This window comes from Coturnix japonica, chromosome 17 (assembly GCF_054131305.1).
Source record: "Coturnix japonica strain WE chromosome 17, WE-NBRP24, whole genome shotgun sequence".
NCBI classification, from domain to species: domain Eukaryota; kingdom Metazoa; phylum Chordata; class Aves; order Galliformes; family Phasianidae; genus Coturnix; species Coturnix japonica.
The window spans coordinates 11,801,626-11,817,857 of NC_140679.1; the positions used below are offsets into that span (position 1 = coordinate 11,801,626).

The 16,232-nt window shown below is 48.4% G+C and overlaps 1 long non-coding RNA gene across 2 annotated transcripts; it reads left to right on the forward strand.

Moving 5' to 3' along the window:
• Nucleotides 1–8,016: 8,016 nt before the first annotated feature.
• Nucleotides 8,017–13,342, forward strand: LOC116654351 (uncharacterized). 2 transcript variants are annotated; one of them, XR_004309547.2, is made up of 2 exons: nt 8,017–8,286; nt 12,787–13,342. It is a non-coding gene; the product is annotated as an uncharacterized LOC116654351 (long non-coding RNA). The 2 variants fall into 2 exon arrangements; XR_014935134.1 differs by lacking the exon at nt 12,787–13,342 and adding an exon at nt 8,873–9,304 and having other exon boundaries at nt 8,051–8,286.
• Nucleotides 13,343–16,232: the final 2,890 nt, after the last annotated feature.

Genomic DNA, 16,232 nt, shown 5'->3' on the forward strand with positions numbered 1-16,232 from the left:
AGATGTCCACTGGTGCCAAACCGTCTGGAAGAGCAACAAATTGTTATGGCCTCATATTGCACCACGGGAGGTTCAGATTAGATATTAGGGACAATTTCTTCCTGGAAGGGGTGGTGATACATTGGCACAGGCTGCCTGGGGATGAGGTGGAGTCACTGTCCCTGGAGGTGTTCCAGAACTGTGGAACATATGGCTTAGGGGGGTCTGAGGGACATGGTGGGGCTGAGCTGATGGTTGGATTTGGTGAACTTGGTAGCCCAACATTTGTACTTACATTGAGGTTGTCTGCATGCTTCCCATCCTAGAGTTAGTGCTGGGGGAATCTCCTCTCTCTGCTTTTAGTTGTCTGGATGCACTGTTTTCCTAAATCTCACCTTGTTACTGACACACAAAATACAACCTCCCCTCATCACCTCTTCTCTGTAGGTTTAACATCCGAGTGCTGTTATTAAGGCTCCATTACTTTTACAAAACGCATGACAGATCATCTTGTGGTACCCTGTGAAGTACTATAAATAATTAAACTTCAACTAGACTTGTCAGAATAAATGAGCACAGTAGACTCTGCTCTGTGGTGCCTTTGATTTTGTTTGTATGTGTTGGTGCTTTTATTTTGTTATCTGCTAAATTGCAAAGATGTGTAAAACAGGGAGGCCCTGTCACCAAGCTTGGTGGTGAAGCTCAGGGAGGTTACAGAACCTTCTGCTGCCTTCTGCAATGTCCAGTTCTATGGGGGACTTTGTTGGCTAAGAAGATCTTTCCAGCTGTATTGCACCAGGGAAGGAATTTGGATCCTTAGGGAAGGTACACAGTGCTTTGGCCATGTTGAATTATTCATTGCAGTTAGTACATTTGACAAATCCAGTCTTCTCTGCATGAGTTATCCACAAAGCAGTGGTGAGAATGCATTTTGCCCCAAATTTATTTTTCATTTACAGCTGGATCAGTAATTAAAATTACTGCAGGCAGGATAAGTCTGCACCAGGAGCAGACATCTTGCAGTGGCTATGGGTTCAGATCTGCTTTTTGTTGGGCTTGAAATGAAAGAGAATGGGTGCAGGACAGGAGCTACACCCCCAGAACATCATCTAGGTGCAGAATACATCATGTTCCATGACTGTGAGCATCCCAACTGGCTTCAGAGCAAAAAGGTACCCATGTGTAAGCTGATACTCCCTGCTCCCGTTCCAACAACTGTCACAGAAAATAACAGCCCCATCAGCAGGACTGTGAGGTGAAACACCTTAAAACATCATACTCATGTTTCAAGTACCTCCATAAGCCACTGGACATCTCCCATCAGCCAAGACAGGCAAAATATACATACCTGTATAGCCATGCATTAAGCCCAATGCCAGCACAGTTCCCAGACTGCTCCCATAATATATGGGATTAACCTGAGCAGCTCAGTGCCACCTCCATTGCTCTCATTCTGACTCCTCTCTCCTTGCTCTGAACATTTTGGGTGTCTCTAAATTGAGAAAAAAATCCCCTCTTCTTGTATTCAGAGACCAAAAGGAGAGCTCTAAACCTTCATAAAAGTAGGGTTTCAAGGACAGGGGGGGAGAGGAGCTGTGCCCAGGAGCTGAGATCTACAAGGCACCTTATTAGCATTAATTATCCCCTCCCTGCGCAGCCACCTCCACCACTCACCACCCACCAGCCCAAGGGCCACCCTTTCTTTGCTCACTCTCCAGTGCTGTAATTCCACACTCACTACAGCTTCCTAGAGGCTTTTGTGAGCAGTTTGGTGTACGTCAGACCGAGATATCCACGTCTCTCTCTGCCTGCTGTACTCGTGGTAATTCAGTGTTATCAGCAACATGTTTTACCTTAAATCTTCCATCCCCAACCCAAAGTCTGCAGGGGGAAGCATGCACTTGATGCACTCTAAGCAAACAACGTCACACTTCACAGCATCCCACCAAGAGGAATATGATCTCCCGCAGTACCCTGGTGTGATAAAGTATCCATTCTTCTGCACATTCGTGACCTGAGCTAGCATTCATTCAGCTTAAAATGTGCCGTCGGGCTCCATGGTGCGACTTACATGCTAAAAATAATTGCAGTTTTCCAAATGTATTTCAGAATTTCTTAGAAGATGGAAGTCCAGGGAGGATTCCCACAAGCAGAATATGAGGCTTAAGAGATGAAAGAATAACTGAAAGCCTTAGAAATTGGATCGTTTATTTATTATTATTATTATTTTAATATTGAAAAATTCATAAAATCAATGATTCATGGATATATTTGCCCAGCCATCAAGCCAGATTTTGTAACAGGGTAAATAATTGAGATGCATTTATTACATTATTTATTTGAAAGATCGCAGCATAAATAATTCAGAATCAGCTAATTATCTCAAAACTACAGGCTAAAGGGAGACAACACAGTCCATTAGCCATGGCCACCCGATGGGGTTGTGCTTTCCTTTACCAGGAGGTGCATGGAACAGCTGCAAGCAAGAATTAAAATACAAGATTATACCTCTGCTTTATAAGATACCACACAAGAAGATGAAGACTTATGCACACACTTTATAGGCAGCATGAATTTCTTATTATGCAGCGCTGTTATTGCAATAATAGCAGAAGCTGCTATTATTCTTAATACTTATTTCTTAGTGCACAGCAGTGATTGCAGATCCCACCTTGGAGCAAGGGCTGGGCTGGGGCTGTCATCTGTGCCTGGGGGTGAGAGAATGGGGTCTGTAGGGTGACAGTACAGGAGGAGGTGGCATGGAGAGGAGAGGAGAGGAGAGGAGAGGAGAGGAGAGGAGAGGAGAGGAGAGGAGAGGAGAGGAGAGGAGAGGAGAGGAGAGGAGAGGAGAGGAGAGGAGAGGAGAGGAGAGGAGAGGAGAGGAGAGGAGAGGAGAGGAGAGGAGAGGAGAGGAGAGGAGAGGAGAGGAGAGGAGAGGAGAGGAGAGGAGAACTTCCAATGTCTAACTCTCATCAATATCATGAGGACCAACTCATTTTAAACTGTTCCTTGTAAATAATCTCTGTACTATAATTGCTCTGATGTAACACAACTATAAAAACAGTAAGAACATCAGGGATATCTCAGCCCTTAGGACCCAGAGGAATCCTTAATCCTCAGAGCTCAGGGTGAAGAATCCAGCAGGAGGTTCAATACCAAAACCTTCAAGGTTTGTGGCCTGCATTTTCTTGTTTGCTGCTCCTGAGATTTGCCTCATTTGTCCCGTACGGGATTTTGCAGCAGCAGCAGCCCAGATCTGGTCCATTGAGATGCTCACAGGCTGTGCCCTGGTTTGGATTATTGTTAAAAATGTGTTAAGATTAACTTAATAGGAAGGAGCATGGAGGACCAGTGCCTGAACATGAGACAGCACCCCAGAGCACACAAGTTCCCTCTAAAGTCTGTAGCAGGAATAGCCCAGCAGCACAGAGCACTCAATAAATATCTATACATGCATTTCTGTAATGTTTTCTTTCCAATTCTTCTGTTTTCCCCTTTTTCCAAGAAGCTGCTTGTCGTGAATAGCATAACAGGATCAGAGAAGTGTCTCTGCCTTAATAAGAGCTACATAAAAGTTTCAAGAATCCTTTCCTTGGTCCAACCAAAGCTAAATATTTGGGCTAGAAATGGTAAATTCTGGTTCTTTGTATTTGACTTTGTACCAGTCTCACACATAATTCATCCTTAATGACGTCTATCAGCACAGGGTTATCAAGCACAAGGTGTGCTGATGGCTGGAAGAGAAACTGAGGCTGGGTGACCTGCTTTAACCAGCAGTGATCCTAACAGTGCCCATTGGCTGCTGAGTGAGCTCCCAAAACATTCCTATGTTCAGTCCAGGACTCTGCTGTTGGGTTTGGTGGGAGCATCATCTAAGCTGATGTTCTCACTGCTGCAGCACTATTTGCCCATTGATTCCCATTTTTCTGCTTGTTCCTGGTCACCAGTTTGGATGCAGCCATAGGCAGCAGATAAGATGCTCTGTTTTGTATCCATTAACACTATGGGCTCACTCTATCCACCCTGGTACCTGTTGTCCTTGCCTGAAGCCTGGCAGCACTTGGAGAACCTCAGTGACCCCAAGGTGGAACAGAAGCCACAGAGACCCCTTTGCTTTGCACTGTGCCCACCTTAAGCACTCACACTCCAACCCCATCACCTGGGCATCACCACACAGTGGGGTCTGACCTTCTGCCTCCACGTGCAAGCTCAGCACCTTCGTGTTTACTTGCACACCCAGAAAACCAGCTGGGCAGAATGGAGACACTGGGTCCCCTTCTTGGAGCAGGGACCTGCTTTCTGCCTTCAACACAGTGCTACCCAGCCCTATGCAGGGCAGACAGAAAGCTTTAGAGATATTTTCCCTGACACTACCATGGAAATCTCTCCTCTGATCAGTATGCCGGGGTGTGCTCCATTCAGCACACATCCCCTTGCGCTGTCCTCTGCCAGCAGCCTTGCATAGAGCTGCCTTTCAGCTCCAGCCCTGCTTTTGTTCCAGCCTCTCCTCTCCCCAGAGGAGTCATTAACTCCACGTCGGGGCTGCTTTTGCCACCAGCTCAGCGTGACAGTCACTTTCTGTGACATTGGCTCTTGTTTTTTTGCCCAAGTCCCTTTCTGTCCCTGGTTGGAACAGCGCTTCCATCTGGATGCAATCTAGCCCTCGTGTCACTGCAGGAAGTGGGGAGGAAGCCTCTGGTTCTAGCAAAGGAGAGCTCTGTTATTGAGGACAGTTTGTCTGGGAATGGTGAGAATCGGATCCCAGCTCTTGCAGCACTCTGGGGTCACGGCGGATGTGACCTCTCTACATTCATCAGCATGTGAGAACCCAAACAGGGTCTCCTTTTCCTCTCAAAATCTCCCCTTTGTCAGGCAAAGGAGCTGTTCTGATCTAGAGTGAGGGATGCAGCCAGGAGGAAAAAGACAGCGTGGGAGGGTTCCTATGGCACCTGTGCAATGGCATTTCTTCTCAAGAAGCTGCTGACCTGCAACACCTGAGCAGTCCTGACCTAGGGGAAGCACCTCTGCAAAGAGTGGGCTGCAGAGATGCACAGCACCAGGAGAGGTTCCCACTCCATCATCTGCTCCTGGAGTGTCTCCCTCTGCAGGAGGAGCCCAGCTCCTGACTCTTCCCCAGGGATGATGGAAAAGTGATGGTGTCCCTGCTGTGGGTTGTGAATGGTTGCTGACCTTGCTGTTCACCTCCATCCACCCCACTATGCCTCTGCAGAGGCTATGGGGAAATAAAAGGAACGGTGATTGTGCATCTGATTTTAATGGCTCTAACTGTGATGGAGCCATCTGCCCAACCAGCACAGGGACCTGTGATGCCCTGATCTACCCTGGGGAACTGCTGCACTCAACACTCTGCTTCTCATTGACATGAACCAAGCACCCTCCCCATGCCTTACTGCCCATTAAACGGGGCTGCAGTGCCCTCCACACTGGCAGCCCTCTGCACACTCGCAAGGGTAACTCTTTTCTCCATGCAAGGCCACACTGCATCGCTACCTGTCACTTGCTCTCAAGAAGACCATAAATACATGTCAATTATCTTGTCCAGGACACCCATCTCAGGCAATCGTATTTTTAATAAACTATAATGCTATGCAAATTGGACTTGATGTGTGTTTCTCTTTTTGCATCTCAGAGACATTTGTGCGTGCCGGCAGACACAGCAATATTGTGTTAGCTCCCTCGCTGCTGTGGCACTGGGTGTATAAGTGTGATTTATTTGCCTCTTACAGCACCAGCTGAGCGTGCCTCATGCCCAAGATGCTGCAAGGTTCCTTTTTTCCTTTTACCAGCAGAAATGTGTTGCAAAGAGACCTTCTTCTTCCTTACAAAGCTTATCAGTAGCTGATGGGGGGGACCAGAATAACACAGAGAGGCACCAGAATTTCTGATGCCTTTCCCTTCTGTATGAAGATGCCATCCTCTTGCAGCACCAGCTGACACAATGCTGTATTTTCTAGTCACAAATCATCCCAGAATTCGTCTTAGAAGCAACAGAACCGAAACCAAGTCATGGCTTACCAATTTATTAGCAGCAGCTTTAGGGCACTTAACTAGGAACAAAACCATTGCATGGCATGGTAAGAAGGATGGAGAAGACAACTATGTGGTTTATAGGGTGAGAGGCCTTACATAGTGTCAGGGGAGATACAGTTTGGGTGTTAGGAACAACTTTTTCTTCTCAGAAAGAGTGGTGATGCAGCTGCCCCGGGAGGCGGGGAATCATCATCCCTGCAGGGGTTAAAGAAATGTGGAGATATGACACTGAGGGACATAGTCAGTGGGCACGGTGGGGGTGGGCTGGGTTATGTTAGAGGTCTTTTCCATCCTGAATGACTCTATGAGTCTATGAGACTGAGTGCAGCGAGGCAAAGGCGCAACCTCTCCAATCTCTCTTTCCTGGAGAGCAGTTCAGAGGGGGAAAAAGAAAGCAAAGAACAAGAAAAGCACAACTAGGATTTATGAGAATGGAGCCACTCGAGCACCCCTCCCCAGCCTTCTGACAAAGCAGAGCTTCACCCAGACGTTTTATGGGCTCAGCGTGACGCTCTCCATAGAGACGGAAATGTTTATTTAGCCAAAACCCGACGTGCCCCCACCGAAAGGCCCCGTCAGGCCGTTCTCAATCTGTCCTGATTTATACAAAGCCGGGAGCTGCAGCCCAGCCTCCCTCACCCCTGCAGAGCGAATTTCTTTCTCCCACTATTGGACGCTTTAACTGCGGCAGTGCTGGGAGCTTTGCCCAGGGCCGAGGAACTGCTGCAAGCACCAGAGAAAGGTCAAGGGATGGAAATGGAAACATGCCCTAAAAGAGAAGAATTCCCGGGAGTGGGTTCTGGGCAGAAGAGGTTGTTTGTCTCCAGCTGTTTACAGCGGGAGAAGCTGCTGAGGTTCCCAAATGATCCCAACAGCGTTTTTACAGCCTGTTCCTCCACTGACCTTCTGGTTATTACCCACCCAAGAGATTTAATGTGTTGGAGGTGGGGATGCTCCCCCTTCACCCCTTTCTGCTTTGTAAAGGGCTGCATCTGCAGAGCAGAGCTGCGGAGTCGGGGGGGGGGGGGGGGGGGGGGAGGGGGGCTGCGGGGAATCCCGGATGCGATTAGCAGAGCAGGGATCCCATCAGTGAGGAGGAGCTCAAAGGGATTTTGCTGGGGTGCTTCGGAGGGAGCATCATGCATGGGGAGAAGGTGGTTGGCTCCCAGCTGCAGGCAGTGGGGTTTGTGTAGCTCTTGGGGTCTCTAAAGCCGACCCAGGTGCAGGCCTCCCTCCCCCCCCCCCATCCTGGCACAGCTCACACATGTTCTGTTTGCTTCACGTTTGCTATACTTCGCATTTGGGATTTACCGAGGTCAGTGCCTGTGGCTGAGAAGCGATGTAAATGCGGGTTCAGAGCAGCCAAAGGTTGGGCTCTGCAATATCCACTGGAAGCAAGGTTACAGCAAAGAGGAAAACAAAGCATGAACCCCCCCCCCCAGGTTCCTGTTTTCTCACCACGATCCCTCTTACCTCAAACCCTGGAAAAACACTGAGCCCTTTGACAGGGAGGACAGCTCACATCCCAGCAGGGTTGTGTGCACCCAAGCCATGAGTGAGCCTTTAATTAAGTGGATTTAGATCACAGATGTACAACAGGCTGTGGATCCTTCCTCGGTGCCTCTCAGCGTATCCTCAGCACCCCGTGGCTCAAAGCTTTGCAGGTGGTTGTGTGGGTCAAACCCAGGGCTCCAGCACCCGTGTAATGTAAATTATCAGAAATAAGGTATATGGGTTACAGGAGAAAATTGTTCTTTTCCTGCTGAGGATCCATGCTGAGGCCAATGCAAACGTGTGGTCCCATGTGGAGACATCAATAAGGGCCACCTACACACTGATAGGAAATTATCTTTGTTCTGGGAGACTCTATGTAAATATTTATCCCCCCTACAGTCTCCACTGCAACAGCCCCATCCAAGATGCTAATGGCCAAAACCCGGGGCTGGTCCTGCTTGTTGGTGACCTGCCAAACCCTTCAAGAACCTCAGCTGAGCAGTGCTTAGGGAGGGGGACGAAGGCTGCTTCATCCAGCAGCAGACACAGAGAAAGATGATGGCCAACTCTCAGGAAACCAGATCTCCCCTAATCCCCAAATTGTGTCTCCTGTGGATCGTTAACCAAACATCTTGTCCACGGCTTAATTGCAGCCAATTATGCCAGCAGGGAAAAGTGCATCTTCATTGTCTGGACACAAAGCAAAGCTGAGCAGGAAAGCTGGATCAATCTACTCAAAGAAAATGTAACAAATGGTGCTTTGTGAGTATCTTTCTCTTCTTTTTTTGTTCTTTCCCCTCCTCCCCTTCCCCCCCCCCCCCCCCCCCAACCCGCCTTTCTTTTTTCTTTTCCTTCTCTGGCTTCTTTCCAGGCCCAACAAATCTGGGGCAAGCGGTGATGTGGGGGAGCAAATTTAGGTCAAACAGAGGGAAAACACCAGGCGAATTAAAAAGGAACTGAGTCCACGCAGATTTAAAGTGTGTCTTTTCAACTTCTTAAACACGGAATGAATGTCTTAGCTGAAAAGGTCAGGCTGGAGGTGAAAAGAAAATAGCGGGGTCTTTTTCTGTGTGCTGTGGATGGGGGAAGGGGGAGGTGTTCGGGAGGTGTGTTGGTGGCTCAGTCTGTTACTATTCACTACGAAGGGAGCACCATCCCCCCCAGTGCATCCCAGTCCTTCCCAGTGCCTGCTGGCAGCCAGAGCAGCTCCTTCTGCTTGCGCCTGCCTTTACATTCAGCTGAGGTTTTGCAGCTGTTGGGGAAGTTCCTCCAGTTTGGCCATTTCTCCTCTGCTTGGTGTGTACTTCATTGTAGGACACTCAGTTTTACAGATTCTCTCAATTCACAGCCATGCATTTCCATCACTTGGGCCTTCCGTCACTCATAGCATTTCTGTTGAATGGACTGCGTGTGCTACAAGGAGAAGGAGTCCTTCCTGATCCATCCAGCCTCTCCCAAGGGTTGGGAGAATGAAGAGGTGTCCCAGAGCTCCAGGATCTCATCCCAAAGCAGAAGGATGCTGTGGGGATACTAAGCACCAAGGCTTGATCCTGACACAGGTAGCTGGTTTTGCAATCAGACCTCTGAGCTGATTAAAGGGATGGAGGGTCAAATAGAGAGGAAAACTTAGAGCGAGAGCAACGGAACTACTCAAATGTGTGGTAAGAAGGTGGAAAAGCAGACATGGGTCCAGCACATCCAGGGAACAGACCAGCCAAGGCAGAGGAAGTGTCAAAGAGTGAATCTGTGTGTTTTCTATTAAAGTGCTCTGAAAGGCAGACAATTCACCATGTGTCTGCCTCATCTCCTACACCAATTAATTCAGCAATAGAAATGCCTCACACAGGCTCATCAGCCACACTCTTTCTTTCATGACTGCTTTCCATCAGCTTATACATATTTAAAATACCTCAGTCCTTGATGTGCAGCGCTGGGGAAAAAAAAAACACCCTTTCTGAAGAAGTCAGAAGCCAAAAGAGTCCATTACTTTACACTGTTACAAAGGATAATCAGATGGTGATGTTCACATCCAGCCCTTGACTGGTGGCAACCAAGAATCACCACTTTCTAACTGCGTTTTTAACAGTTTTCTATTAAAGGGTTTGGGGAACAGGGTCACTTATTTTCATCTCAGGATCCCCATCACTGGTGCTTGATGATCCTACAGTGAGGGCTGGACCACACAGGCTTGCTCAGAGAGACATAAAGAGGAGTTCCTGCAGGTCCCAACTGGAAGGTGATGCTAAAGGTGGGCCTCATGCTCAGAGGTACACGGACATGGGAGCCCGAATTTCAGTTAAAACAGCAAAGAAACGAAGTTGCCCATAGGAATGGGAGCTTCCCCAGTTTTCATAGCAGTCCCTTGTGAAAGTCCCGAGCCTGTGCATGGTCACCTCCGAAAGCTGCAAGGAAGGGATGTCAGCAGGTGGTGCTCTTCCCTTGAAATCTCAGCCCCAGCCTATGGGATTAGGGGAAGCTCCCACTGCTCCGGGCATCCTTCTTAGTGGTGAGATATAAAACAGAGGTCTTGACCGCTCATGACCATTAAACTGCTTGGAGAATTGACTGTAAAAATAGCCCCTTCAATCAACAGCTCCATTCCCTCTGATATGTCCTAGCTATGAGTAGAGGCTTTATCACATTTAATACCCGTACAGAAATTGTTAGTGCCTATATACAGAGCCAGTGGGATGGATCTGATGCCCTCCTGCCCCAGACAAGGGGTTTGGTGCTCCCCTATGCTCATAATTGGTTGCATACGAGGCCCCAGCTTGATGGCAGGTCAGCTCCCACTGCTTGTCATCTTCCAGCTGGACACGTTCCTCGCAGGCAGTGGCATTTTGCGGGTCTTGGGGATGGTGTGTGTTTGTCTGCGGGGGATGCAGCACAAGCAGTGATGTGTGGAGTGGGATGCTCCCAGCGCGGCTGTCACATTTCTGGTGTCAGGAGCACCAGTGAAGCTGACAGCTGGGGATGGAGGAAAAACAACAATACAAACTGAGCCTAATTGGTCTGAAGGACTTGGAACGCAAACAGAGGAGCTGGGATACCCGAGTCTGCTGGTCAGGGTGGTGACATCTACTTGGGAAGACCCCAGAACACCAGGACTGTGCTCTGATCCCTCCAGCTGCTCTCTGCAGCCTCCAGGTCTCACGGTTGTACAGATCAACCATCAGCCTGCACACATGGCATGGAACCAGGGAAATGTGGCTGCTTTCTACCAGGCTTCCTGACCCACTGATATTCCTGGCACAGGTTTGCAGCTCTTCTGGCCAGCTGACATCTTTCCCTCTCATGCAGTGTCTGGATATTGCTTAAATCGTTTTTCTCCAGGAGGGGTCTGAGCCTCCTCTCACCACCTCTGGTATGAACAGCAGATATTTGGGCAGAGGAAGAAATCCAATCTTGCCCTCCAAAAAGCTCCTAAGAGCAGTATGATGATGCAAAGAGCAGAGCAAAGGAGTTTGAGCTAGTAGCTAATTTTTACAAAATACATAATTTCTTCAGAAATCCTTTGGGAAAGCACAAGAAATCCATTCAGGCTGTGAGCAAGAAATACAATAGACCCCGGGTGCATGAGCCAACAGACAGCACTATTTGTATGCACTGCCAGTCTCCAGCAAAACCGCTTTACTATACAGACCTTTCTCAATAGGGAGCACTGTTGGGGGGGGCATTTGTTAAAAGCACCATGTTCTCCTTCAGAGCGAGAGCCAGGACTTTGCAACAACCCTTGGAAAAAATGGGGGTTATTTATTGAAGCACTGGTCCAGCAAAAGCAGATGTGATGGCATCTATTGATATTTGATGAGGGTTTTGCCAAGGGGCAGGAAGTATGTTGTTAAATAAGAAGAGTACCTATTATAAGAAAGACAAAACTCCACTACTGTCCCCTGCTGTCCCATGTAGTCCATGATTCTGTTTCCATCTGTTGTTTCTCATTGCAGACTTCAAGTGCTGAGCTTTTTGGAGGTAGAAGCTGTCTTTTTACTTATAACTGTCAAACGCAGAGCACAGCTGGGCCTGATCTTGGTCTCAGTGTTGCTCTACCAATAACAAACACCACCAGTTGTCATGAATTAGGACATACTGCAAACACTGAGGGAGGGCAGGGAAAACACAAAGGCATCCGAAGAGATTACAGCTGACAAGAAACTGGTGGAGAAGTTTGGTTTGTGATGAATGCCTCTGAAATTGCTGGAAGAGGAGGTGGGGAGCAGTGGAACAGTCTGTAATTTGGAGTGAAATGTGTCTCGCTACCTTTATCCACCTGAGATTAGGTTTCATGGGGAGGCTGTGGGATTTCAGTGCTTTGTGGGGGAGGTAGCAGTAGCTCTGCAACTCCATTCCCCATCCTGACATCTCCCTGTTCCTTTGCCAACTTCTTCTCCTGTGTCATCTGAGTACAGCCCAACCAAACTCCAGGTTCTTATATGCCCCAGACACTGAAGATTGTTCCTTCTGTTTTAAGAAGAGATAAGTAGTCCAGATTCATTCTGCTACATCTACATCAAAGAGATCCAGCAGCAGCTGTGCACCCGGATGCAGGAGCATGGAGCAGGCTGGAGGATCTCTGGCCCATCCCTCTTCTTCTGCATTCATAGCTCCCAATGAATATTTTACAAGGCTTGAAATATTTACAGTTGGGTCTGACCTTTTTTGTTGCTGATCCATCACGCGTGGCTGGATGTGATCATTTCATAGCGACATTTACTGAGCCGTGAAAAAGTCACAAACTCCACCAAAGCCATTCCCATGTCCAGCTCAAAGGCATATAGTGTTGACCCCAAGAGAACCACTGGGTCAGTCCCACCAAGCAAGGGATGCCCACATGCTGGGAGCTCCAACCTGCACACCAGAAATACTCCAGCTGAGATGAGTGGACTCACCCAGTGCTGTCTGCCCAAGGCTCTTATGTGTGTTTGAAGTTTAAAGGTTCTCAATAGGTCCCAGTATATAGCAGGTGTGCAGATAGGATTTCCTGAGGCACGAAGATTGGTCAGGGAAAGGGAAGGGAAGCTGATTCTCCAGTCATTTATGGAAAGGGCAGAGAGTTCTGGGAGGAGGAAAAATGATGCAGATGCTACTTGTAAAGCCAAGGGATTTTTGTTTGGCTGATTTACAGCAGTTCTTCAAAATCAGCTCTTGGCCTGGTCAGAATAATTCTTTTGTAACCATTCAGCATTGCAAACTGTCATCCTAAAACACACAGTCAAGACACAGTGGTTTAACACTTGGCTTAACTACATCCCTCACTTCTAGGTCAGATTCAAGCGTCCTCAAAGAGATGACCTTCTGATCTCCACTTCTGCCTCTCTTTGTAGCTGAGTGCAAAAAGTTCTGGGAAGAGCTCATCCTCACCCCTGCAACCAGCTGTCCCACCAAGGCTGCTTCCTGGGACCAGTTCCAGCCTGAACATCTCAGTCCATTGCAGCTGGGCCAAACCAGCTCTGCCTTCCCAAAGCTGCTCTCAGCTCCTCTCCCATCTGCTGCTTTCTGGCACAGAGGCAGCAGCAAGGCAGAGCCTTGGGTACCTGCCACCAGCCCCGTTTTGCATTCAAAGCCATCTCACATGTTGTCTTGAGCACCCACTCGGCCCAGAGCAGCTGCAGTTCCAAAAAACCCCCACAGAAAATGTCAGAAGATGATACTCAGGGCAATATTAAGCACAAGTGACTGGGCTGTGCAACAGCAAAGCTCCCAGCTGCACAGTCCTCAGCTTCTCTGCCACAAGAGAGAAACTGCTAACCCTGTACTGACTTTGAGCTCATTTGAATCAAGTGTTAATAAAGCCTCCTTCTGATGCTTTTTCTCCTTCTCCCTTTTGCAGTTTATTTTCTCTGTTTTCTCCTTTTTCTCCCTCTGCCCCTTTCCCCTAAAGAAATGAGCTAAGGATGAGAAGTATCTGTTTTCTGTTTGCTCTGTGGCTATCATTACTGTTCCCTGTGCCTCTGCTGTCTGAATTCTGCAGACAGGGCGCAGTAAATGGGATGTTTAATCTTGCTGTCAGGCCCATACATCATTCCCCAGGTTCCTTCTGGGGTAACAAGAGCAGCTCAATTGACAAAACAAGCCAAGGAATGAATAAACCAACTGAAAGCGTTATTAATCCACCCAGAGAAGGAAGGGAGAAACAAACCCCTGTGTCTCCTGATTCCTATTCCTTCTCTGAAGAGGAGGACGTTGCTCTGAGCACACGTGCATCTTCTGCAGCTTTGCCCCATGTTGGTCATTGCCTCTGCTTGAGGCATGGGAAGTAGTTTCCCCTCCCCCTGTGAGTCTCATTTCCAGGGTGAGATGGACTTAATTTGTGTCTCTCCCAGGCAGCAGCATCTCAGAAGTGCCTGATGTGCTGTGAGGTGTAGCTGTCACCAGGAATAAGGGCTCATTAAGGTGATGGAGGCCTGAGTGGAAGTGGCAAGCAAGGGCTGCATTTCAGGAGCTGCACTCCCAACAAATCCATCTGCTTACTGCGGGTGGGAGGGGTCCCTTCAGGTACCAATTGCATCCCGAGGGGCAGCAGCTCACACAGACATGGGAGGGATATTTCTCTCTGTGCTTTCAAGCTGAAAAACAACCTGTCAAACTGAGCTCCTCTGGCTGGAGCTGAACCATGAGCCACTGGTGAGGTATTGGAACAGGCTGTCCAAGGAGGTGGTAGAGTCACTGTCCCTGGAGGTGTACAAGAAATGTGGAGATGTGGCACTGAAGGTTTGTGGGCATGGTGGGGATGGGTTGATGGCTGCATTTCCCTTCAGGCTCTAACCCTCATCCCCAGACCTTCTGGCTCACAGCTAGGCAAGGAGAAGGAGTGAGATGTGCATAGTAGTGGTGCTATTTTGTGATTCCAGGGCAGACTGTTACTGCTAGGAGTGATTCCTCTATTCAGAGGAGACTCCCCACCCTCTGCCTCTGTAGCCATTACAGAACTCAGGGTGATGAAGACATTTGTTGATGGAGTTGAGGTAAAAGGCTAGACTCATCCAACTGCATGAAGCTTCTGGAGATGCCCACCAGAATAATAATGGCAGCATTAAGCATTCGGAGGGCACTTAGCAGTGCTGTCGTTGCAGGCAGGACTATGAGACGGCCAATAATGCATGCACACAGCCGTCTGCATCACGGGGGTGAGGGGGATGTAAAACATGTCCAGCTGCTTGAGCAGTGGGGGCAGGGGACAGGAGAAGGAGAGTCGATTTCAAAGGTGAATGGAAATGCTTTTAAGCATGAACAAATGAAACATCTGAGATCCCAGCTCACAACGGGAATGGATGCCGAGATCAGCGTTGTACCTCTGTGCATTTTAATGGGAAACATCTGCCAAGTCTGTGAGGTTGGTGAAGGACAGAGGCTTTTGGGGAATTGCTTTCTTTCATTTGTAGGGCTCAAAAGAACTGATAATCATTGCTTGAGCAACCCACAGTCTTGTCCTGCTTCCTCAGGTCCCGCTGGTCCCTCAGGTCCTGGCAGAAGAGCACCAAAGGGGTTGGGTTGCAATGAGCACTTATGTCTATAGATCCACTGTCTGATGGGATGTCTCCAGCAGAGCCCAGCAGCAGTTCGTAATGGAAAACACTTCAGATGAAGCACGAGGGCTTTCCTAAGACATCTCTATTCCAACCTTGTTTTTGAAAATAAATTAATGACCAATATCTTAAGTTCCAAGCCAGTTCCTTCTCCATTCCTCAGTTTCCCATGGTTTGAAATAGCAGTGACACTTCCTGTATCTGTCATCAGCTGCTGCTCTTATTTATAGAGACACTTGGTCAACAGCAACATACCCAAGCAAGAAATGCAGAAAATAGGGAAACAAGAGACAGAACATTTCTGCTCTGAGCTGTGATGTAGAAATGACACCCTGTGCAGCAGGAGCTGAGCCAGGAGCCCTGAGCTCTGCACAGCCACAAGCTGGCACAGGGCCTGCAAGGTAAGCTCTGTTGCACAAGAAAAACCCACAAGCCATTCAAAAAAGCCATTGAAAATGCAGCTTTCTTCTCATAAGAAGGCATTCTGTCTGCATCGTCTTTCCCCACACCTACACAAACAGTGACAAGTAGGAGCAGGACTGTGGCACCCTCCTGAGCAGAAATTAGTGAGGAGAAAAACAGTAAAAGGAAAACAAAGTGAAAAAAAACCCACAACCTGGATACAGACCGACTGTCACTTCCAATCAAAATACTCATCAGTGCCCTATTTTCCCCCCAAACCGCCATCAGCTCTTCAGTGTCGCGTCTGACCTGTCTCTATGGTCCCCAGCATAGTGATGGGCGGCAGCTCCTCCTCAGTAGCTTTCCCACTGCTTGGATCTTCTGCTAAGGGCCCTCCAGCTCATGGTCTGGGCAAACTGAGCCAGCAAAGCTCCCCAGCCCTCCCTCATTCTTCAGTGTGGCACCTCTTGCAGTACAGGCTCTTATTTGCCTTGTTTAATTTATATTTTTCCTGTCACCTCAAAGGCAACAACAGAACGCCTGTAAATTTGCAAAACAGAGAACCCAGCAAGGAGGAAATGACAAATTCTGGCATCTCTTCACCTCCATCTCACTGCCGGGTGTGTAGCTGATGTGATAACGTTTCTTCAGGAGGTGGTAACAGGGTTTTTTTTGCTCCCACAGGCCCTTCCACGCTGCTGTCTAGTTATCTAGCTTGGTTCAGGCTGTGCATTGGAGGCATCTCAAACAGAGCTGGATTGTTTCTCTGCGTGACACAAA